The 23,954-nt window shown below is 36.7% G+C and overlaps 1 protein-coding gene and 1 long non-coding RNA gene across 3 annotated transcripts in view; one reads left to right on the top strand and one right to left on the bottom strand.

The window, feature by feature from the left end:
• LOC103476244 (rho GTPase-activating protein 7) overlaps window positions 1-23,954 on the top strand; it is a 114,511-nt gene that overhangs the window by 2,002 nt on the left and 88,555 nt on the right. The gene's annotated exons all lie outside the window — the stretch shown is intronic.
• On the bottom strand, window positions 2,723-5,113 carry LOC108166893 (uncharacterized). The gene is made up of 3 exons (XR_001777304.1): window positions 4,787-5,113; window positions 3,570-3,831; window positions 2,723-3,424 (listed from the first exon to the last, which is right to left on the bottom strand). It is a non-coding gene; the product is annotated as an uncharacterized LOC108166893 (long non-coding RNA).

Genomic DNA, 23,954 nt, shown 5'->3' with positions numbered 1-23,954 from the left:
ATCGATGAGACTAAAGATAAACACATGAATTCTTTTCTGTAGATTTTGCTGAGACATAGAGCTTTAATCCCAGAAATGTTCTTCAAGTAATAGAGGACCGGCATTGTATCTGTCTTTTGTGTCTCTGAAGGTTCATGTTTGAGTTCATCACTACATCCAGATTTTTTTCTAGTTGTAATAACTGAAGCTGTGTGCTGACTCCAAAAGTAATAACTTCAGTTTGTTTCTGTTCAGCTATAGAAAGTTATGGCACCTCCACGTATTGATTTGTTCTTAGATGCTTGGATGGCTTCAGACTCACCTGGTGACATTGTAATGTAGAGCTGTGTATCATCTGCAAAGTTATTTTTGAATTTTCTTTGAGTGTACGGATTAGTCTGGTAGAGGTCTGGACTTTCAAAGGTGGAAAATATTTGGTTAATGTGACCTTGTTACAGACAACAACCAAATCTGCAAATTCAAATTCATGCTGAAACAAATAAACAGTCTTGATGAGGCCTGAATGTATTTAGGCCACTTTTCCTCAACCTTCAGAGTTTCTGTGCCACAAAAACATCTAAAGTTGCTTCACTTCATCAGCCTCTACTAATATTTGTTCTTTAAAATGATTTCATAACTAACAATCCAAATATGGCCCTCTATTTGAATCAAGCATGCAGTGTTCTTCCAAACACGCCGTGTGCCAGACGAACTCTGTAAACTTTTTCTTCCTCATGCCTGAGAGAAAGATCACCATCAGAACAGAGTGAAAGTTTGCAGAAACTGGCTGCCAGGTGCAAAGCTGAAATTAAACCCAGACAGGAAGATTTCTTTACAGGCTGAGCAGGCTGGAAATGTCCACAAGGAGATTTTCATTCTGGACTTACTGATGCTGATTTCTTTGTAAAGTTTTCTCCTTAAAGAGTCACTTTTAAGCAACGGGATAGTAGCCACAGCTGCCCTAGGCAGTCGGAAGGAAGAGAACTCTGGTCCTTCTACTGACCTTGGTCTCTGTTCAGTTGAAGTGAACTCTGGTGTAGTTGAAATGCAAATGTGAATGCCAAGCGGGCCAGAGACTGCTCTAAAAGTAGGAAGCAAACCATAGTGCAGTGCATTCTGGGTAAATGCAATTGTGGTCCCCCTGGCATGAAAACACCCCTACTCTTATCTGGTAAAAATATAGAATTTCTAAACAATAAAGTGGAGTGTAAATGAATCTGCTGTATAGAGGAATAATCAGAATGTAGTGAAGGGTTTAGTTTGTGTTCTCTACAGTGTGAGGGAATGAACCAAACGTGACGGAAGAAAACAAGGAGCCTTTACTCTCCCAGGAGTTCAGTCTTTGTAGCCTCCCTAAGAAAGAGGTTTCTTTCACTGACCCACAGCTGAACCTCTTGGTGTCACACTTTGTTTGGCTTGAGATGGACAAATAAGAATCAAATACTCTGCTGTGGATGCTGTTGAGGTACAACATGCCAGAACAATAAAGATCATTTCCTCCTCAGGTGACGTCTGGTTACCTTTTTGTTGAATAGTAGTGTGCTATTCAAGACGCTCTTGAACATTTTTTTTTGTTTGGTGACTAAACAAAATGTTTTTAATAAACCACTTTTAACAAACATCCCATCTATAAAAACTTACAAAAGGTCTTATATTTTGTCACAATGCAACCACAAACATAAATATATTTCATTGGAATTTCATATAAAAGACTAACACAAAGAGTTATGCAGTTGTGAAGTGGAAAGAAAATTATACATGGTCCAAAACGTTTTGACAAAAAAGTGAAACGTGTGGTGTGCAAAAGTATTCAGCTTCCCCAGAGCCAACAGTCTGTGAAACCACCTTTTGCTGTAATTCCACCTGCATGTGTTTTAGTGTTTGTCTCTACTAGCTTTCCACAACTAGTGACTGAAATTTTTTCCCATTCTTCTTTGGAAAACAGCTCAGATTAAAAGGAGATTGTTTGTGAATGATTGTTTTCAGATCTTGCCTCAGATTCTCTGTCTGTGTGTGTATGATTTTCTTTTGTATATTTGTTATGATTCAGGTGTTACATTTCATTCATAATGATCTGTAAAAGTCTTGAATTTGTTGAATTTGAGCTGGTGAAACCTGCAGCCGTTTGGCTGCTCAGAACATGACGTTGGTTTTGCTGCAGCCTGATATTGGAGCCAGTGTCTGACATCACCAACACAATGGGATGTCTCTCCCCACTGTACTGTGATCAAGAGTCTCCATCATTTCAGTTTATTTATGTATGTTAGTTGATGAAAATTAGCTATTGACGAGTTTTTTTCCTTGATTATGGAAATTTCAGAACACATCCTGTGGACTGTTAAGGTTTGACGTAAATACAACATCTTATTGATTTAATTTTTTCAAAAGAATGCTGACAGTATGTAACAAGTACACTGGAAAAAGTGTGGCCCAGCTTAAATTAAAAAAATTGATGTCCATTTGTTGCATCTAATATATTTGACTTCACAGAATCTAAATAAAGTGGTTTGGTACAACATGACTATTTAATATTGACTCAAATCATATTACTTTACTTGACCCAATATTAATTCTTCACCTTTATCCAAGTTAAATTATTTAAATTTTAGTTTTGGAACCAAACTAATATATTTAAATTGAACCCATCAAATATATATAGTGCATTAATTAATTCATTGGCACCATGAAATTCTTTTTTTAAATATTTCATAAACTTGGTTTCATAAACAATTTGCATCCCTCACATCACACTTAACACACTCCAGCAACAGTTTTTTTCTAAGCCATTTATTCCTCAAGTAAAAAAGGACAAAAAAAGTTGCATTTTCAGACAAACAAATATAAACATGTCATTGTTGCTCTACATCAGAGAAATGAAATAAAGACAATATGGCCTATCAAGCTAAATTAAATGGACAGAAAGCATTCACTGTTGTTGTACTGTTCAAACACATCTGAACTTGAAGGAATGTTGCATCTGTAAACATCATCAAAGAACTAAAATTCCAACAAAAGCACTCCATGAAAGTGACCCCGTGAGCCTGTATAACAAAGTGCTGTGAGGTGGTCTACCTCTTAAATAGATGCCAGTGGCAACTACATGCACACATTAAGCACACACAAATATACACTACTGTGCAGTTTTGAGTTCACCACTGAGTTTGCGAATCTTGGAAGTCATCTTGTTGGAACCAAGCTCCATCAGGATCTTCTGAAGGGCCTCAAAGGTGAACCTGAAACCCTGTGGATACTCCATGCTAAGAGCATAGCAAAGTCCAAAGAGCATTGCCACTCCAGCTGCAAGAGAAGGCAACTCATTGAGGACTTCCACACCATCAATGACAATCCCAACGTCTTGGGGCTGCTGTAGAAGGCTTGAATTCTCTCTGAAGACGAAGACTGCCATGATGGTCCTCTCCAGCTCGGCTTGATCTTTCTGGGAGACCTGAGGCAAAATATACGAAATATGCAACTGAACAACTGCAGTCTGGCACACCTCATTAATCACTATATACTGTATAATGGCATAGGTGGTCTCCCGTGATGAATAAAGTTGAATCATCATTGTGACAGAAAATATCTGGACATACCATGTATTCCTTTAGAAGGTCCTCAACACGTTCTCCCAGGTAGATGATGAGAGCTTTGAGGATTCACTCCCTTCGGAAATCTGCATCAGCACCCTTTAGGGACAATCAAAACGGCACCCTTGATAATTTCATCCTCTCAGCGCTTTCGTCACCCAACAAGATGAGGAGTCGGACGGGAGTCGCCATATTGCAAAGTTGGACCTCGAGTTGTTGATGTAGATGCCCTGACAGTCAGTGACGTTCAGGAAGCTGGAGTCAAAACCTGGGTGGCAGGAGAATAAAACGAAAGACAGAAGGAAAGAGAAATTATTAATTCACATTCACAACCACCTTGTGTCAACATACAGATGAGATGAAAGCTTTGAGTTGTAATAAGTAAGGTGCGTCAGTGCCCCTTTAAGTTAATCTAATATAAAACAATGCGTATGCACCCCTTTTCTATCAGTACAAGTGCCCCTGTTCGTTAGTCCATTGTCACAGTATGTCAGCCCCTCAAGGTTAGTCTATGTATTTGTTTGAAATCACACTTCATAAGATACCTGCCAGCATGCCATGACATATCTCTGAAAACACAATGCATTCGGAAAATGAAGTTCTTAACCTACAGTAAATGGGGCAGTGTCGTGAACAAAATGCATGAAAACCAGTTGTAGAGCCGAACAAAAAGTTTAAGGCTTAACAAGGAGATTCGCTTACCGAGAGCATTTCCTGTGAAACCGTTTTAACAGTTGGACAAACCAGCATGGCGAACACTGGGAAACATCACCGACCATACAAGTATAATGCATGCACAAAACACCATTCATTTTCAAMGGGCCTCGCTACCATTAACAAACTGGGACTTTACAATCATAGTGGTATAAACACACTAGACTAACTAATTGCTAACATGGCTTTACATGGGTTAAGCTAGTCAAGTTCACCGTGTAGCCGAGCTAACCGTGGTGGAAGCTATTGATTGGTAACGAATTATGCCYACCTTGATTAATTCCAGCTACAACCGAACAATGTACACATAGTTATATTTCTCGTGAAATACGTGTAAGTTCAGAAATTACACCACATTTAACCCAGCGAAAAAGAAAGCGTTTACTGGGATACCCACATTTAGGCGGGACTTTCAGCTTGCTAACCAGGTGACATTAACTCAGTCTTTTGCATTAATACAATTGTAGGCTTGTTAAGACACGTTTACATCAGCTTAGTTTAGTACTTACCGCAGGTTTATTCTTTGACGACGTGCTCGGACGTTAATCATTCCTTCTTCCCCATGCCGAAACSGACGAAGCTCTCCAAGCACTTCTCCCCAACTTCTTCTCACGTGACTCAGATTGAAAATATGACATCATTTCCTTTCAGCATGTTTTGAGAGGAACCAAAATATTTGCTTTCTTCCCTTCAGAAGTGTTATTAATTCAGTCTGAATCAAAATTGACACCTCAGAATGCAAAAAAATAGACTTTCACAACCAAGTCCATTATTTTACATTGTATTCAATGGTAGTTATTAGCTTGAATGAACAACTCTGTGCTACACTTTTTCCAGTGTAGAGGATGAAAATGAGCATTTGCTCTTTCCTTTTGCTGCTTATACTCTACATTGCAAAAGATTTCCCCTTGGCTCCAGCTCATTGGCTGGAGGTCTGTCTTCATCGTTGTCTGGATTTCATCAGCAGTATTACCTCATCCTGATTGCTTCGACCACATGCTGTCCCTCCTTTCCTCTTTACTGTCTTTTTTTCTCCTTTCCTATCTTCTCACTTTAGTGTTTTCTTTTCTCCTTTTATCCCAGCTTGCTGAATCTGCTGTTCCCTGCTCTGCTCTCTGTTTGTCATTCCTCTCACAACATTTATGCGTTGTACTCAGGGGATTTCTGTGTGCGTGAGTTTTATTTTTTTTTCCTTTTGTTTTTTTCTTTCCACATCCAGGCTGCACTATGATTTAAAATGGGGAGGAAAAAGATCAACAGATGTGAAGTGGAAAAAATAAAATAAAATCCTGCTACTTTAAAAATAGATTCTGATTCCAGGTTTCTGCACCCAAACATTGAGAGAGAGAATATTTAAAAATGTGATTTTATTTCCAAATCTGCACATTTCTTTCTTAGATCATGAATATTTTAAGGTTTTGGACCCAGATATCTTGTGCAACACAAGAAACATCCTGTCTTCAGGTAGCAGAAGATGAGAACGAAAGGTCATTTTATTTTGTTCTGAATGAGAAACAGAGGAATATGGCTCTGATGCTGCTGCAGGTCAGTTAAACCGCTTTGCTTTGCAGAGTGGCTGTTCAGATCGCCACTGATCACATCGTGACCCTAATGATTTATTTTATCAAGGCTGCTTGTTTCTTTGAAGAATTACTTAAGATGGGAAGGAAAATACTAGAAAAAATTTTTTTTTAATGTCTGGGTGTGAAAGTTGAATAATTAAGTGGAAATCCACCCTTAAACCTTCTTACATATTGAGTATTTTTCAACTATTATGCTGCTATATTAAAAATAAAAAACTGTTCAACTGATTCATATCTACTATGTAAGCTTTGATAACTGGTCCAAGCTTGGTTTTTGACTCTATAGCAATTGTTCCAAACAGAGTGACCTAAATCCTGCTTTTCTTGCTCTGAATTGATTAAATGTTTGCTATTCTGTCAAAGAACACCTGACAAATATATCTTTTGATGAGGCAAACCTGCAAAAACCCTTGAGATTAACAGCTCTTTTCAACAAAACAATATGACTACTTCATTTGTTTAAATTATTACAATATCAAGTTGTTCAAAAAGGAAAAAAACAACAACCAAAAACCATCAATATAAGTTATTAAAAATAAAAAACATTTTTAGCCTTCAAGTGACAATCTTGGCCCATGTGACAAAAAGTTTGGACATCCCTGCACTGGAATGTTTTTCAAAAATCATCTTTTAAACTTAGTAAGTTGGAGGATCTTCAAAGATCCCAAACTCAAATATGCGTCATGTCTGCATCATCGTCAATTTATTAAAAAAATTCTAAAAAGAAACTACTAAAATTCTTTAAAATATAAAACATTAATAAATCAGTTTTCACCCTGAATTGTGGTTCAAGCATATCATTTTTAAACTCCCTTTTTGGACTAAGAAAATCATTTTTGAGCTTTTGCTCTAACAGCATATAGATGCTTGTGTCTTACGACATTATTAATAAATATTTAATGGTAGTCACTGGACAGACTGTTTCCAGAGAAAAATAAACAGCCAAAGGATGTTGTCAGCACTTAAGTAACAAAAGTGGTTTACTCTGGAAATCTGAGATTTAATTTCCTTAACTATTAGACTTTGCTACAAGAGAACAGTGAAAGTTTTCTGCTGCTGTCCTGGTTTTCTGCCACCTTTTTCCTTTATGAAAATCTCCTTTGAGGAGATGAGAAAAGCAGCCATTTTGTGTCTTTTTTGTGAATCTCAGGTGGCCTCCTCCTCTGTTCTCTTTGGAAGCAGCTAAAACACATTTCCTCCAACATAATAAAAGCAATTCAATAAAGGGTGTGGAATATGGGACCCTGGCTTCAGCAGAAAGTATATATTTTTCCTCCTTTCGCTCCGCTTCCTTTTCAAAGCTGATCCAGTATGCTGAAGGTGCCTTTCATTGTGTTTCACTGTGACCCAGTCAGCAGTTTACTAACCTGGTCAAATGCACCAACGTTGGTTCCGTCCATGCTTCTTGGATTGAAATGTGAAAGCATAATTTCAAAGTATATATATTATTTGTTAGACAAGAGGCTATAGATGTGTAGTTAAAATCTGCTGTAAAGATGAGTAGTATTCATTTGTTTTGTCTGTAACAAGATTCAAGATCCTCGATTTTTAAAATTCACTCAGGAAATAATTTGTCTGAAGGCAATGTTAGGGCTGCAGTATGTAACATATATATATATATAAATGTTTTTTACATATTTACTAAACTGTCACCGTGTCATGACAAGGCAAAGTTTAATCTCCTTCTCCTCCTCCCTGCTATCGCAGTTTGAAGAAATGAACCAATCCCGATCAAAAACAACCAATCAGAGCCTGGAGCAGTCATAACATAGTGACCACTTTAACAAATATGTAAAAAAAAAAAAAACACATATTGTTTCTAAAAATGACATTCTGCATCTTTAAGTAGAGTCTGATTTGCCCATGTTCCTGTTGGGCACATCAAACCCACTAACTGTTCCATTGCAGATTTTGTGATGTCTGACCATGGGACAGATAGTGGAGTTTAACTGGCTGAGTTTAAAAGCAGCTATTGACAATTGGTTACGATTTGTAGATATGTATTTGTGAACCAAGGAAGCTCGAACACAAAGATTATTCTTAGCACTTTTATAAAGTAAACTTTCTGATTGGTTTAAATTTTGAAGAATTTACAATATTTTAATAAATATTGTTAGAATGGACAAAGTGGAATTTGGGAAAAAGATAAAACATAATACATTCATAAGGTCTTATCTGTTTTCTTAATATTATACAGCCTTTGTGCTTCATGATCAGGACAGTCAAACCTTGGGTCTTTGGATCTTGTCAGGTCCAACCTGATAAGAAACTGAAACTGATGCTCTTCACACTCTCTGGATGTGAAGAGCATGGATCACTTCTCTCAGAGGCAGAAGTGATCCATGCCACTTCTGCCTCTGAGAGATTGCTGTGCTGAACTCCTACAGTCCTCCAGTGATGTTCAATTGATGTTGCATGATGTCCCCTTTTCCCATCTGCTTCTCTAATTTTGTTTAATCTCAGCTCTGTGACCCTGAACAACATTGGAGTTTTGGTGGAAGAGTTCAAAACTGTTCTCACTGGTTGAATATAACAAACATTTTGTTTCCATAATCTCCCAGTTTTAACTCCTCTGCAATTCATATTTTCTTGTTTATTTAAATTACACAACAGCAGCTCTTTGTGTTTACTCACAGCATTCTCATTCATATACACTGATAAAATCTGCCAATCTCAATGGAAATATTTCATTAACGGAAGAACTGACTTCAGCTGTCCAGTGTAATCTGCATCTGAGAACACAAATGCTGTAAAATATTCAAGTTTAGTCTTTGTGTGTTGTCTCACAGACTTTATAAATCCCAACTTATATTCTTGTAATTACGACTTTTAAGATTCACAATTATGACTTTAAAGCTTGTAATTCTAACTTTAAAACTTGTAATACACTTTGAAACAAGTCATCATGACTTTAAGTCAAATTTATAACTTATTCTCGTAATTACAACTTTCAAATTTGTAATTGACAAAAACTCAAGATTGACTTTAATACTTGTAGTCTTGTAGTTGGCTTTTATTCTCATAATTATGATTTTTATTCTTGCAATTATGCCTTTAAACTTTGTTTTAAATAGGGATGCTCTGATCAGGTCCTGATACCGATCACCCATGAGGGCCATCACTGCTGATCACCAATACAGAACACATGGATTGGCTGTTAATTTTTCTCTCTAGATATAAATGCTACTACGTGATCTTGCAAATTGGACCCAAAAATGTACCTAATGTAGACAAAAAACAATCCTATGTGCATGTGAGCATGGCTGGCTGTTTTGTCCTGGTTCTTATTGGTTGTTTCTCACTGAGTGGTTTAACACAAAACACAGGGAGGAGGCAAAGGAGCTTTTCTTTTCTTTTTTATTCACAGATTATCTCATGTTAGGACAGTGAAAGTTTTAATATACATGTTAAAACTTTTTTTAAGTTGCATGCTCCAGCATTGGAGGATGTGAGAGGACCCAGTCTGCTGGAGCTCCCATTCCGCTACATCTGTGAAATATTTGGTGTCAGTAGCACATAGTTCCATCCAGATGAGTGTTGGTAGTTGTGCTTTGCTTTACCTGCTGTCTGACCACTCTGAATGTTTTTTTTTCCTGCAGTGAGCCTCCATAGGCCAATATTATATCAAGTGCTTCTTTTTTTATTGTCATTAAATGTGTTGCGTTGATACATTTTCATGTGCTTCACCCCCGAGGTATTCTTTCATCGCAATACGCAAACTTCCCCATTCACTCTCAGTTACAGTTCCACATGACATAGCTTTACTGCCACGACCACATGCAGTGTGCAGTAAAGGGGTAGATACGGTGCACACTGGCTTCTGCAGGTTGTAAAGTATAAGATGCAGGTGATCGTTTTTTTGTGATTGGCAACAAGAGCCAGTGACTGGCGATCACCGATCATAAGATTTTTCATGGAAATGGTCAGATTATGGTCGGTGGCACGCCACTAGTTTTAATGCAGGAATACTTGATCTTGAGGCAGAGACCAAACATTTAAACCTTTAGCTGCAGGGAAGTAAATAAAATTATTCCATCTATTGTGCTCAGCAAATACTGATGTTTGGTTTTAATGAATCCCTTCTGGAGGTATCATTGTGCTTCCTGCTGAAGCCAGAGTTTAAACCAAATCCATGCTTGTGTCGTCGTTTCCATGCCAGCAGAAAGTCTGGATCTTGGCTTTTTGTTGCTTTATGCTGAGTTTGCCTCCTTCAGCATCAGAACCTACATGAATGTGAGGTTCAGTTCATTTTCATCTTTATGAAAACTCCCTTGATGGAGTCATCATTTTTGCATCAGTGTCTGAATAACTTTCCATTTCACTGCTCAAGGGGAAAAAATCTGTTGTATCTCACTTCTTTTAAAGTTATGTTGGATGTATGATAACGGTGCAGGCAGTAAATTGGCTGTGATAATTCGGCACGGCAGCATTTTGTTGTTGAGGCAGACGGAAGCAGGTCCCCTTGCATGCGGTTGCCCTCTGAACAGACCTCATTTTCTCTCCTGTTTGCATGTTTATTTTGCTGCTGGGGGAGGAAGTGCCAGTCATGGAAAATACATTTTCTCCAATCAAACAACTTTTTGAAAATGGTCTGTTTAATATCTTACACTTTCAGAGACGTCATGCTCTGAAAGTGCATGACGGAGTGTAACAAAGATGCAAACTAAATGATCTTTGTATTTCCATTTTTTCCACTGCAACGCCAAACCGTTTGGTTTATGATGCTTCATAAACCAAATTAACACAGACAAGACACACAATGAACTTGAAGAATGGCAAAGCGGAAAGAAGTTAAACACAAAACAAGGTTTACATCCAAATTAAAATATGTTTGAAAGCAATTTAACAAAGCTAACTGGAGGGAATGAATTTGACTCTGAATTTTTAAATATTAAATCAAAGTATGGCTACTTTCTAAAATCAAACTCTAGTTTGTTTGTGGCGGTGTGAATGTGCAAACCAAAAAAAGCAAACTCTGGTCTGCCTATAAACCTAGGTCTCGGTTTGGTTGAAGTGAACTCCGGCACGTTTTGAATGCATATGTTAATGCCAAACAGATCAGAAACTGCTATAAGAGCAGGAAGTGGTCCATAGTGCAGGGCATTCTGGGTAATTTTATAATGTATTTCTATTCAAAGCTATAGTTCATTAATTTTAGTGGAGCTTAGCATTTGATGTATATTTCTATTGTATTTTTAGTGGAACAGAGTGCACTAAAAATCATCCCGTCTGGATGCAGAAGAGATGCACACAGTAAAAAGTGTGCTTCAATTCTTTTGGCAGGCATTCTTAATTGTCATCACAATTTTAATTGAATTATTCTGCCATTTACAACATGTAAAAGTGTAAGAAGAGAACAATATTTACATCATAGTTATGATTACTTCTGGACCTTTAATTCCTTATTTGCAGATTTAAAATGCTTTAAACATCTGTTTGACATGCTTTTTACAACTGAAAGTTGTAAAAAAAAAAAAAAAAAGGGTAATTTACAACTGAAAATAACTCACTCCCTTGGCAGATATCTTCCATCCATCCATTTTCTAACACCCCTGTCCCTAGTGGGGTGGGGAGGTGGGGAGATAGGCTGGTGCCTATCTCCAGCTAACGTTCCAATTAACCTGACAGTCATGTTTTTGGACAGTGGAAGGAAGCCGGAGTGGCAGATATAAACATTAATGTTTAACAAGTAGGTCAGTGTTTTGACCTTATTAAAGATGGTAGTGTCTGTATTTACACAGCAAATTCAGAAGTGTCAGATTTCCAGTGAAAGTGTTGTACGTTAAAAATACGGCATCCATCCAACACTTGTAATTCAACAACAAGAGTGTTAGATTCTCCAAGAGTTCCAGAGGGTTAGTACAGTCCAGTGTTGATTGCTAACTCAACACTCAGTGGTGTTGATTTAGATAGCTTATATAGTAGGGTGCCCCATTGTTGACTCATGGTTACTAAAAACTTTACCAGACTGACTGATTTTAGTGACATAGTGGGTGTAAAATATTGAATAAAATGTTGTGCCACTTGACAGGCTTTATTTTCACTCTTATATTTGACTTTATGACACACAAAACTACAAATTAATCGTCCTTATTTTCTCCAGGTGCATTCTGGGTAAAGGTTGTCACCAACGTCATCATCAGTCACTTGGCAGCAAATGGCAAACTAGCTAGAGCTACGGAACGTTAACATGTTTTGAATTTGTGTTGTTTCATCATTAGTGACCAGCAGCCTGATGTTTCTGTTCTTCTCTTGGTTTGTTGTACTTTCATGTCAGATGGACTTCAAAATGACATAGTCGCTCTCTGTGGTGATGAAACTTGTTAGCTCCGCTGTTGCGGGCATGTCTATGTTGTAAAGTTAAATTACCATGAGCTTTATTATTTGGGCCCAGTCATGAGCCCCGCCTGCCGGCCGACGCCGTCTTGTTCCGCTACTGCGTCACATGTTTGCCTGAGGAGTGGAGGCAGCAGTATGGCGTCTTGTGTGGAGCTTATTATAACAAGGTAAGATCCATGTTAAAATTATCAGTTATTATCAGGAGTTTCCGTTTACACGAGTATTGATTCATATACAGTTTGCTTAACGTACGTTTATTTGTTTGGATATCACGGTATATATGACTGTTTATTATCTTAACCTAACATTGAAACTGTCAGGAAAATCTGGGGGCCATTTGAATTGGCATTATTTAGCTGCGGGGTCGTTTTCTTTAAGTTTTTGGCTGTAGACTGCAAATGGAAGAGTGGCTGTGCTGGACCATTTGGCTTGATCTAAGCCACAGGTGTAAAATTCCAGTCCTGGAGGACCACTGTCCTGCAGCACCACACCTGAATTAGGTGATTAGCAGGACTCTGGAGAACATATCTACACAGTGAGGAGGCAATTGAGCCATTTGACTCTGGTATTTTGTACCTGTGGCACATCTAAAAACTGCCTAAATGTTTTTTCTTTGTTAGTGTGTCATGGTGGTGACTGAAGCCTGTTATGATGACTTCAACACATTTCTTCAGACAAGTTGGTGCGACTTTTAATGCTGTCCAAATTTTTTTTCTATAAGCTGACTAATTTCTTTAGTAATTATTTCTGACTTTTTTATGCTTTATCTTGTAAACCAGGTGGGTAATTTGAATGACTATGGTGACACACACAGGTGAGTCTGATTAGTTTTGCTCACACTACTTTTTAAAATATTTATTAATTATCCTAATGTTTCTGCTATATTTCCTGTTTTTTCTTCCAGGCTTGAAGTCTTCCTCCTTCATATTGGTGAAAACAAGAGCAGCACCAAAGACACTTCACCGTCAGTGATCACAAGACCATCCATGGCCGCTTCTAATGAACTTTCAAAGCTTCACCTTCAGTGCAAAGTACCATGAATATATGACTTTTGTTGTATATTGCTGTCAGTGCTGTTTCATGTTTTGAAACATGAAAAAAGTAGATTATATTCTGCGAATGGTGCTGGTGTTTCTGTAGCATCTAACGTCTTAAAATGAATTTGGAGATTGATGGCCAGTAGCTTCTGGGGGAAAAAAGGTTTTAATTGCTCTAGTGGCTTTTATTTGGCAGTAAATTGACAAAAAAAAGTGAGTAATGAGAGAAGGGGAAGACCGGGAAGCGAACCCACGACAGTCGCATTGAAAACTGGAGCCTCCATATGTGGGTTGTGCTTAACCCCTGTGCCACCACAGCACACCCTGCCAGTAGTATTTCAAAACTCAGATTTCTATGTTAATATATACTTTACACCATTCTGTGTTAGATTAACACGTTCATAGTGTTAACTTTTGACAATATACACTCGTTTTTGGGTAAATTAACACTGAAGTGTATTTGATTTCAACTATGAATGTTGATTCAACTCTATCACAAATAACACTTTCAAAAGTGTAACTTCTACACCATCCAGTGTGGACCTATATAGACACCTTAAAAGTGTAAAATTTAACTCTGTAGGAGTTGATGGAAAACTTCCAAATTTGCTGTGTATTTTCTTACCATGTTACTGTTAGTAAAAAAGTAGTTTTAGCTTTTAGGAACCTCAGATTCCCTCTTTAAACAGCTGGAAGCGCCGTGACCTTAAAAGGAATAGACCCGTCAGGCAAAGATGAACGTTTGTGGTTCAGTCTGTGTTTATAAAGCCGCTGCGACTCAGCGTGGCAACTTCAAAACAAAAGTGGCTCCCAGCTTCATTTCTCAGCTGGAGGGTCACTTGCTCTGTAAGCAGTTATTTTTCACATTTGCTGAGGGTTTTTCAGTGTCATTTGCTTCTCTTGTGATTTACAAAGTTATGTGCAAGGTTATTTTATTTATTTTAAGTTTTATCAAAGTTTTAGAAAAGAAATTGCTTAAAGAAAGTCGAGTTTGAGAGAAAACTCTCAACTGTAAGGTTGATATGTAGTCAACCTGCTCAGAGTTATTAGGTAGTAGAAACTATTGAAGTAACTGTAATATCATTTACCAAATTAAGTGTAAAGGTAAAGATAATTTTATTTATATAGCACATTTCCAGCAATACAAAGTGCCTTATGGGAATTAAAATGAAATACAAACAAAATAACAAAAGAAGAAAAAGCTAATGATGTTGATCCAAAGTAAATAAACTAGATACTCCTATTCAGAGTTGGTAGATAAGTATAAGTAAGTATCCTGGACTAATTCCTTTACTGGGTTCGAAGAAGAAGAGTCTAAAAAGTAGTTGCTAAGGTGTTTTTTTCTGGGTTCCGAGTTCTAATCCCTAAATAAGTGTAAGTGTAAGTTGCTAAATAAGTGTAAGTAAGTAAGTATCCTCTGGACCGCTGGGTTGCTAGATAAGTATAAGTAAGTATTCTCTGGACTTTCTAAGTATGCTCTAAATTTATAAAAAATAATGAGTATTCCACTGTTTCTAATAATAAAAACTAAATGTTCCGGTTCTGGAATATATTTTTTTTTCTGATTCTAAGTTCATTCTAATTCCTTTTCTGTGTTGCAATAATAGAAGTCTCTGCATAATAATCTAAAAAATAATCTAATATTGGTCTAATTAGTGAATCCTCTAGTTTCTAAAGAAATAAATTAAAGAGTGACTATTTTCTGGGTTAAAAGTGAGTACTCCACAGCTTCTAAAAATTAAAATTGGAATGAAATAAAAAGAGGAAAAGACACATTAGGACACATTGAGACAAAACAAAGGAAAAAACAAAGACATGATGAAGGCGGTGACATCACTGGGCCATGAAACCACGTTGCTCAGCCTCTCGGCAGAAGTCTGATAAGATGTTGTTATCAAGGCATGTCCTTGGGAGCGATCAGCTCCACAGCTGCATGGATAACAGAAGGAAGTGAGGTGTACATGATCATTTGTGCATGTACGTTTCCACTAGCTATTATGAGTCAAGCTAACATTTACTTTAGCTACTAACTACTCAAGTCAAACACTCAAAGTCAAATTTGCTGTTGGCAACTTTTCTAAGTCAAATTTATTGTACTGTTTAAGTTATTTAAAGCCAGTTTAATAGCCAGTTTACCATAAGCTTATAAATCTTAGGGTAAACACTTCCCAAGAGTCAAGGTAGCGGTTATTGAAACATATATCTATTTAATCAGATTCATAGCTAAGGTCAGTGTTACTCAGTCTGTTACGACTAAATGTGACAGCTAGTAAATTTCAAGCTGCATAGTTGCTCACTGAAACTTACTGCCCCAGTTCAGTTGGAGTTCAAATTTTAAAAAATGGTTTATTGATCCCAAAGAAAAATTAAGTTGCTGACAGTTTTACAGCATTGGGGTTCAACAGCTAATAAACATACCTTATTTTACCTTATTTTGATTTTGTGGTCGTTGGTTTTAATATCAGATAAGTATTTGAAATTCTTATAAATTGACGCTTTTATTTATATATAGTATGTCCCTTTTCAAACACCCTACTGTAAATGCTTTAGACTACTACTGCAATTTTTAATCCTACAGTTTTTAATCCTCCTACAGTTTTTAATCCTACAGTTTTTAATCCTCCTACAGTTTTTAATCCTACAGTTTCCTGTGGTTTTCCTGATCAGTTTCCTCAGTCTACAGAATGAGTGGAGTGTGTTGGCCACAGGTGGTATGTCTGTTGGGATCCTGAGATTCTTATTCAACTGGAGGACAGAGTGGGAGACAGATTCCCTTAGACAGAAATAAAAACAGCTCAGTGTCTGAGTGAAAGCCCTCGGCTGTGGTCCCTAAGCTTCTCACAACTTCAGCTGAATTGCATCACAATGTCAGAAGAAGCTCCTGTAGGCTCCTAGGAGAAACTTTACTTTTCTATATTACCTCTTCATCTGTCATTGAAGAGAGCACACAGCAGCTTCTCTTTTTCTTTATTATTATTCCTGCCAAATAGTCATTGTTTAATTACAAATTTTTTGTTGCAAATAGTATTTGTGTATCTCTCTGTGGCACCATTATTCCATTTAAAACCAACAACCTTTATTTTTACTTTGCAGACATCTGTTCTTTGCACAAAATTTTGGAAAGTTATCTGTAATGAATAATCAATTGTTTACATCAAGATTTACTGAGATTCTGGTGCAGAATCATGACACATGTCTCATGTCAATGACATAAAAGTCAGATATATGTGACATGACCGCTCAGACTGCAGACACTTTGAAAACGATTAGTTCCATATATGGAGGTCCATCAAATCAAGTTTTTTGGGGGGGAGAAAAGATCGTAATTAGGCCCGTTCTGTGAAAAACTCTGATATGGGCAAAAAAAAAGACGGAAAAAAAAGGTGGCATTTGCATAATGTCTGAATATATCCAAAGGCAAAGAAATAAAAAAAAATTTCCAAAAAACTATGCTGAACATTCACCATCATGAATAAATGTTTTTATATAGAACACATGTTTTTCACAACTACAATTTTTTTATTATTTTTTTCTATTGGCTCTAGTGGCCTTTACTTGATAGTGAATTGACAAGAAAGTGGGTAATGAGAGAAGGGGATCACTAGGCCGGGGTTCGAACCTGCGACAGCTGCATCAAGGACTGAGGCCTCCATGTGTGGGTTGTGCTTAACCTCTGCACCTCCACAGCACCCCGTTCACAATTAAAATTTAGTGAAATTTCCGAATATGACATAGCTAGCTTTGGTTGTCAACAGTGCTCACAACATCACATCGAGTCTCCCTTAACTTTAGCGCCCCTCACTAGCTAGGTAAACTAAAATGACACAAGGAAATTATATTAAACTTATTGAAATGTATTTTTCCAAAGTAAAAAAGTTAAATAATTGAGTTTTGTCATAAACTAATTTTAAGTCTCTGGTTAGACCATGATTGTTTGTGTCCTGGCTGGGCTGCTGCTCAAACTCTGATTAAAAAAGTTACATGTTGGTAAAATGATTTAAACCTAATTGTGCCAGGACTATGAATAGTTTTTGGCTCCACTGTGTATTTTAGGTGTTGTATGAGCTTAGGTTTCATTTGGTCTTACAGTGTGGAAAAAATATAAAAGATGTCCTTTAACTATCTGTCCTGGGATTGTGGGTTGGATCGTTTCCTAATCTACTTTTGTCATCCAGTTCTTTTTTAATTGCTATAGAAATTTCAGTATCTTATCAGTCAGCAGTAAAGTAATTTTTCCTTAGGCTGGCAAAATGAAACCAAGGAGTGGGTTTTATGGGATGCCTCCTGAGAGGATAGGAGGATTATGGCACATCAAAACCAGCAGAGAAAAGGTGGAGATGGTGTTTATCTGCGCAGCTGTAAACTTGACACTGCGAATCCAGAATTAATCCAGATCAGTGGTCTCTTTCAGAGTGCTGTCACACTGTAGGCTGAGGATTACTCGTCTCCTGCTGCTTCCTCTGTGTATCACCGATGCTTTTGCTTTTCTTTTATACCATCACGAGGTTTAAATATGCTGGTTGTTAAACCGGAGATTCAGTGCCTGTGTTTTTCATACTGCTTGTTGGAAGGTTGTTGACAGAAACAAGAGGGCATTTATAATACAATCCTTAAGATGCTGATTGTCTGCCTTCAAAATATTAGACTTGTCCTCAGTGTTACTGTGTTGCACATTAATGAAGCAATATTGAAAGTTAATGGAGGGACGATATGTTTTTATTATTATTATTATTATTATTATTATTATTATTATTATTATTATTATTATTATTTTTTTTTTTTTTTTTTTTTTTTTTTTATATTGCTAAATCACATTTTTATGTAATTGATAAGAAAAATAAAAGGTCACAGTTTTTGTTTTGTTTTTTGTTTTTTGTTTTTTACTGGTCTTCATGTCCAACAGTGCATATAATTTTTATAGTAAAAAGTGCTAAGTCTGTCAAAAATTAAGAAAAAATGCTTGTGTAAGTATTCTACTACATGAAGAGGTTACATAAATCATAAAGACCATTTGGCCAGTTAATGGTCTATTAAATGTTCTATTTAAATTGATAAGTCATGATTTAATTCTGCAGGCATAGTTAATAATTCATCCTTTAAATCTCAAGTTATACTAAATTGTTTTTCCTTTTCTTGTTTTTTTATTTTTAAGCATCGTTTCCATTTTAAAACCTATTTTTTAAAGATTTTTTTGGCTCTAGTGGCCTTTATTTGATAGTTAATTGACAGGAAAGTGGGTAATGAGAAAAGGGAGAAGACATGGCAAAGGTCACCAGGCCAGGAATCGAACCTGCATCCCTATGTGGGTTGTGTTTAACCCCTGCACCACCACAGCACACCCTTAAAACCATTTTTTATCATTTGGTTTGTTTTATTCTTTAAAATATGTTTAAAAATGTAGAAGAGAAATAAAATTGATAAATAAAAAATAAACAATACTAACTAACAAGGCTTATGACGTATTCCATAAATTTCCATTATACTGGTTGTGGTAACTGTTGTAGGATTTGGTGTAAACTCATTCACTATGAATGGAAAGTTAAAAAACAAAAGTTGCAATATGGGTAGAAACACAACTTTTTGTTTGTTTTTATTGCTTTTTCTGTTGATTTAGGTATTCTGTAGCCAAAAACATTCCCTGAATTCCAAATGGTTTGAAACATCCCAGCAAAAGATGCTTTAGCTTTTTGTTTTATTGTCTGCCAGTGAGCTAACATGTTTTTATAGGTGAGTTTTGAATTGTTTTTTGCTTGGTAGAGAGAATCCAAAACTCTTCTGATCCTTATTAGTGAAAATCTGAATACGTCAGACACATAAACCTCCAAAGACATCATGGACTTCAGAAAAACACGCTGCCCCGTCATCTTTTTTTTTTTTTTTTCCTTTTTTTTCCTCTTTCTTGGAAGTACCTGCTTCGGTCTCTCACGTCGGCCGCCTCTGCCAGGCGACATTCAATTTGCAGTTAGCCCACTTTCCATTTGCAGTTAGCTGGCTAAATGTGAGGCTCCGGGGATGTTGGGAGTCGAGGGAAGCTGAGCCATCGTTGTCGCGCTTCATTACCTCACTTGTTTGCCCTTGGGAGCTTAAAATTCAGTGGAAGTATGGAGCTACGTGAAGAGGATGAATTTGGGGAACTTCTGCTCTTTTAAACATCTTTTAAAATGAGTGGGACTGACAGGAATATGCAGAAGTGACGATGTTATGTTTCTGGGTCAAATTTGCCCAAAAACAATCTCATGCAATTTTGTAATGTGAAGAAACTGACATGCAGCTTTGCACAGGAAACGTATGTAGCCCTGTGTTTCCAGATTGCAGCTTTTTGTTTTTGCTATTTGGTGTTTTTGGTACCTTGTTCAGAGCTGGAAGCCTTTGTAACTCCATACATCTGCCCAACTACATCTGAGTTGCATTAGTTCTGTCAATACATCAGTTATTAACCATATGTTACTATTGAGACATAAATGCATCTGAAAAAACTGTAAGCTCCTACAGGAATAAGTCACAACTTTTGGCTTTAACAGTTCAAGTATGAATTCCTTATTTGCTTTTATCTTATGGAGATGGAATAACATAAAACACAAGAACCAGTGAGATCTCCAGATGCATCCTTTACAAATGTTCAAGCACGCGTTAAAGTAATGCTGCATTGTAGGCATTAAAATGTTTATTTAACCCTTGTGTTTACAAATGGGATCCAACTGACCCCACACCCGTAAAACTTGTGTCATTTGCCACAGTCCTCCATGTTTGCCTAAGTCCTCGCACGCACAAGGGTTAAAAAAGGAAATAGAATTGTTTATTTTATTTTATTTTTTACTGTTTTTCTATTATTGTATAAACAGGCTCAAGTGGTTAAATAAAAAAGCAGCTGAACGTGCCAATTTTATTATCCAATTAAGTCATCGTTGGAATAATTTGTAAAATAATAATTAGTTTAAAATTGGAAAAACATCTTATTTTTAAAAACTTCTGGTTACTGAAAATACATTGAGCCCACCTTTAGTATGATATGGGAAGCCTGTTATGTTCCCCCTTTTATGATTTAACTATTACAGCTTATTTACAACAAAAAAAGAATAGATGGCATCAAGTCAAACAGCAGAAAAACCAACTGCCTACATGTCAAAAATTGTGTTTATCTCAACTGATTTAAATCTTTTCATTTACTTTTGAAGATTTAATACAATAATGTAAAGCAATAATAAATATTGGAACTTCTTGCAAAGACTGACATTTATTTCCAGTTTAGTTTGTAAAATCGTCATAAGCTGCAATATTCAATGCAGTTGAATCATAGAATGATTCAACTGCACTAATACATGATTAAAAAAGTAAAATGTTGGGCTTTTATATATAATGTTTTGTTCTTAATATTACAGTCATTTTATATAAATATTATAATCATTATGTACATAAATCCAATAGAAACTAAAGACTTTTTATGATATCAGAACTTCTTTTAGAAATCTTTATCCACTGATTGATTCTCTGATGGTTTCTTCCAGTTAAAAATAAAACTGACAGTTCAGTTTCTGGACAACTTAACGGCCTTTAAATATCCAGTTGTCAAACATTCTTGAGAATTTTTACTCCATCTTGAAGGGAAGCAGCCGTCTTGAATAATATGTGCTGTAATCATCACTATGATCATTGTCTGAAAACATCTGCAGCTTTGTGCTCTAATGGATGGAGGGGATTCAGGAGAAAATGACTCTCAATGTGGCCCGGCTGGGATCTATCTGAGCCAAATTTTCATCATAACCATTAGTGAGTAATGGACGGCCAATGGACGAGTTTGGCCTTCATTCAGCCGTGTTGAGTTTTTATTTGTAAGTGTTTGGAGCCGACAGGCCTCCAAACTGAAACGAAGAATAGTTACTGTCGTCCATCCAACGCGAAACACTCTCTTTGTGACATCACAATAAAATAAAGTATCCTGGAAAAAAACGGGTAAATGTACTGTAGAAATTTGAAGGAATTTCTCAGTTTTTTAGTTTTACATGTATTTGTACCATATTTCCCATTTTACACATTGCATCATGGGAACAAGAACCTGCGCGAAGCGCGAAAACTGGTCAGACGACATTTCAAGCTCGCTAACCGGACCCTGGAACATATATCTTTTGGACTTCGGTTGGATTAAGAGACGGAGTTACCTTTCTGCCACCTCCCTGGTAAAGTAAAATAAGTAAAAACACATTCTTTTCTGTGAATAATGTTTTGAAATATTTTAGTTGACTTCGTTTGACTTCGTGAGACTCATGGCACAGTCTATAATTGCAGACTGTTTTGCAGTCTTTTTTTTTTTTTTTTACAAAAAATATTTTTTATAATGCTGTGTTTGCTTGTGTATTATAAAAGTAAAATGCGGTGATTGCTGTATTGCTAGTGATGGGTAAATGAGGCGTCGTGAGGCGTTTCGACTCATAGCAACACTGTATTCATACTGTGTCGATACTGTGTCACTCAATACTGACACCTGCAGGACATTAAAAATTCCTACAGGCAACGTAGTGATTTGATGACCAAGTCTGTACAATAAGCGTCATTGTATTTTATTGAATATTATATGTTGTATCTTCAGTTACATTTAAAATATATTTGTTTTACAGTCAATAAAGAATGTGAACATGTACCATAAAGTGAAAATGTAAGTGAATGTGTTTGGAATGAGGATGCATGGACTGTTTTTTTTCCCCACACATTTTTATTAAAAAAAAGTTTTTACAACCTTTTGAAATTTAGCCTGTTAAGCTTTTTTGACAAAACTTCTGCTGTAGAAAAAAATTAAATAAACACTACATTTACAGCAAACCCTTGTTTTTCGGTTGCGTTCCGAAAATAACCCGTGAGACAAAATCCGTGAAGTAGTTACCTTTATTATTACACAGCATAAATAAATACTCTACGAAACCGATGATTTCAGATCATCGGATGTGCGTGTGCATCAATCGGGCCTTATGATCCGCGGGTGATCCGCAGTCATGGCATTACAGGGTTTCCTCCAAGATGCCCCGCCAGATTCACAGCTGTATCTACGGCAGAGCGACGGATCTCATCAAACGAGCCTCCGGTCGGGTTCTGCTGCCTCTGGCCACAGTTTTCTTTTTTCCCGGCAGACATTGAAAGTTTCAGTTTCCATCTCCTGAGTGGCCAATCTGTATTAAACACTGTAACGTTATTGGCACTCAGGTAGCGCGGAGAATGTTTTTACCAATCATATGGTCAATTATTGACGAAGAACACTGTGGAAAAAAAACTGCACAAAAAAATCTGAAGCAGCGATACCGTGAAAAGTGAACCGCGTTACAGTGAGGGTTCACTGTATATGAAATAATTTATAAAAAGCAACTGAGTAATTTGTAGAATGGCTGCATATCTGAGTTTATCTGGGTGAATCTGGGACTTCATTCTCATGCCTGGCCTCATAATGCCTCAGCATTGAAAAGGTGGATTTATTTAAATAAGACAGTTTAGTTAAACATATGCGACACTTAACCTGCAGAACATAATATAAAAGTAAACTAAAAGTCAGTTTCAGCTGAATTTGGGTTCAGATAGATTAAGTAGAAACTGACAAGAACCGGATGAAATGACAAAAATGAAAACAAATTTATTTTCCAATATAAGATCAAAATGGTTCCACACAGTGGCGCAACTACACATTATTCAGGTGGATGCGAAAACATAGATCAAGCACTATGTAACTTATGATAAATTTTTTTTACATATTTGTTGAAACTGTCACTGTGGTGCTGCTCATCCCACTTCTCCCTGATCTTTTGCATTTGGCTACGCTGCAGCTAACAGAACCTGTCATGAATGTTAAGGATGAATGTTAAGGCTAGTTAGCATGGACACCGAAGACAGTGGATAAAGGGTTTTCCTGTAATGTTAAGTTGATTGACAGCATAAAGAGGTTGATTGACAGCGCTAAAACTATCCTCCTGTCTCTGATTGGTTGGTTTTGGTTGGGAGTGATGGATTTCTTCAGATGGAAATAGTAGCTCAGGGGAAATGGAGGAGTTTTTATTTTCACGAATTATACATCTTGTGACATAAAATCATGACATGGTGACTTTATTTTAACAAATATGCAAAAATCAGTGTATGTTTTTATTTTCAAAAGAAAATATTTGTGTATTGTGTATGTTAGGGGTGCACCAATAAATCTTCCCCAAATCCTTAATTTTGACGATTGGTGATCCGCCAATACATGTGAAAGTGATTTCATCCACTGATCTTTTCTACTTCAGCAAAGATCTAAAAATCAACCGCTTTCCTCTCCTGTTAGAGACGTTTGACCGATAGACCAGCCCACCAGGTCATGTCTCCATGTTTGCAGTTATCAATAGTCACCCCACTCTTGCCAACCCACTGACGTTTCTGCATTTAGCAATATTCAGGCAAGACGATCAGTATCGGCCAAAATCAGAATTGACATGTCAGATTTTTAAAGATTGGCCAGAAATCTGCAATTGACACACTCCTAGTGTAGATTTTTTTAATCAAAATTACTCAATGTTGTTGTTTGTGAAAGAGGTATAAGCAATTGGTGAGACGCTGATGAGAAAGGTGATATGCTGCTGTAATGTAATTTAGAAGCGTTTTGTAAAACGTATGTTTATAACATGAAGTGTTTCTGTGTTAAACTTGAGTATCCATTCTCTTTGTTTATAGATTTTCTGGGCTCAAACCCTGAATGAGGTCGACTGACA

This window comes from Poecilia reticulata, linkage group LG14, assembly GCF_000633615.1.
Source record: "Poecilia reticulata strain Guanapo linkage group LG14, Guppy_female_1.0+MT, whole genome shotgun sequence".
NCBI lineage: Eukaryota > Metazoa > Chordata > Actinopteri > Cyprinodontiformes > Poeciliidae > Poecilia > Poecilia reticulata.
This window is presented reverse-complemented; position numbering and strand designations above follow the sequence as displayed.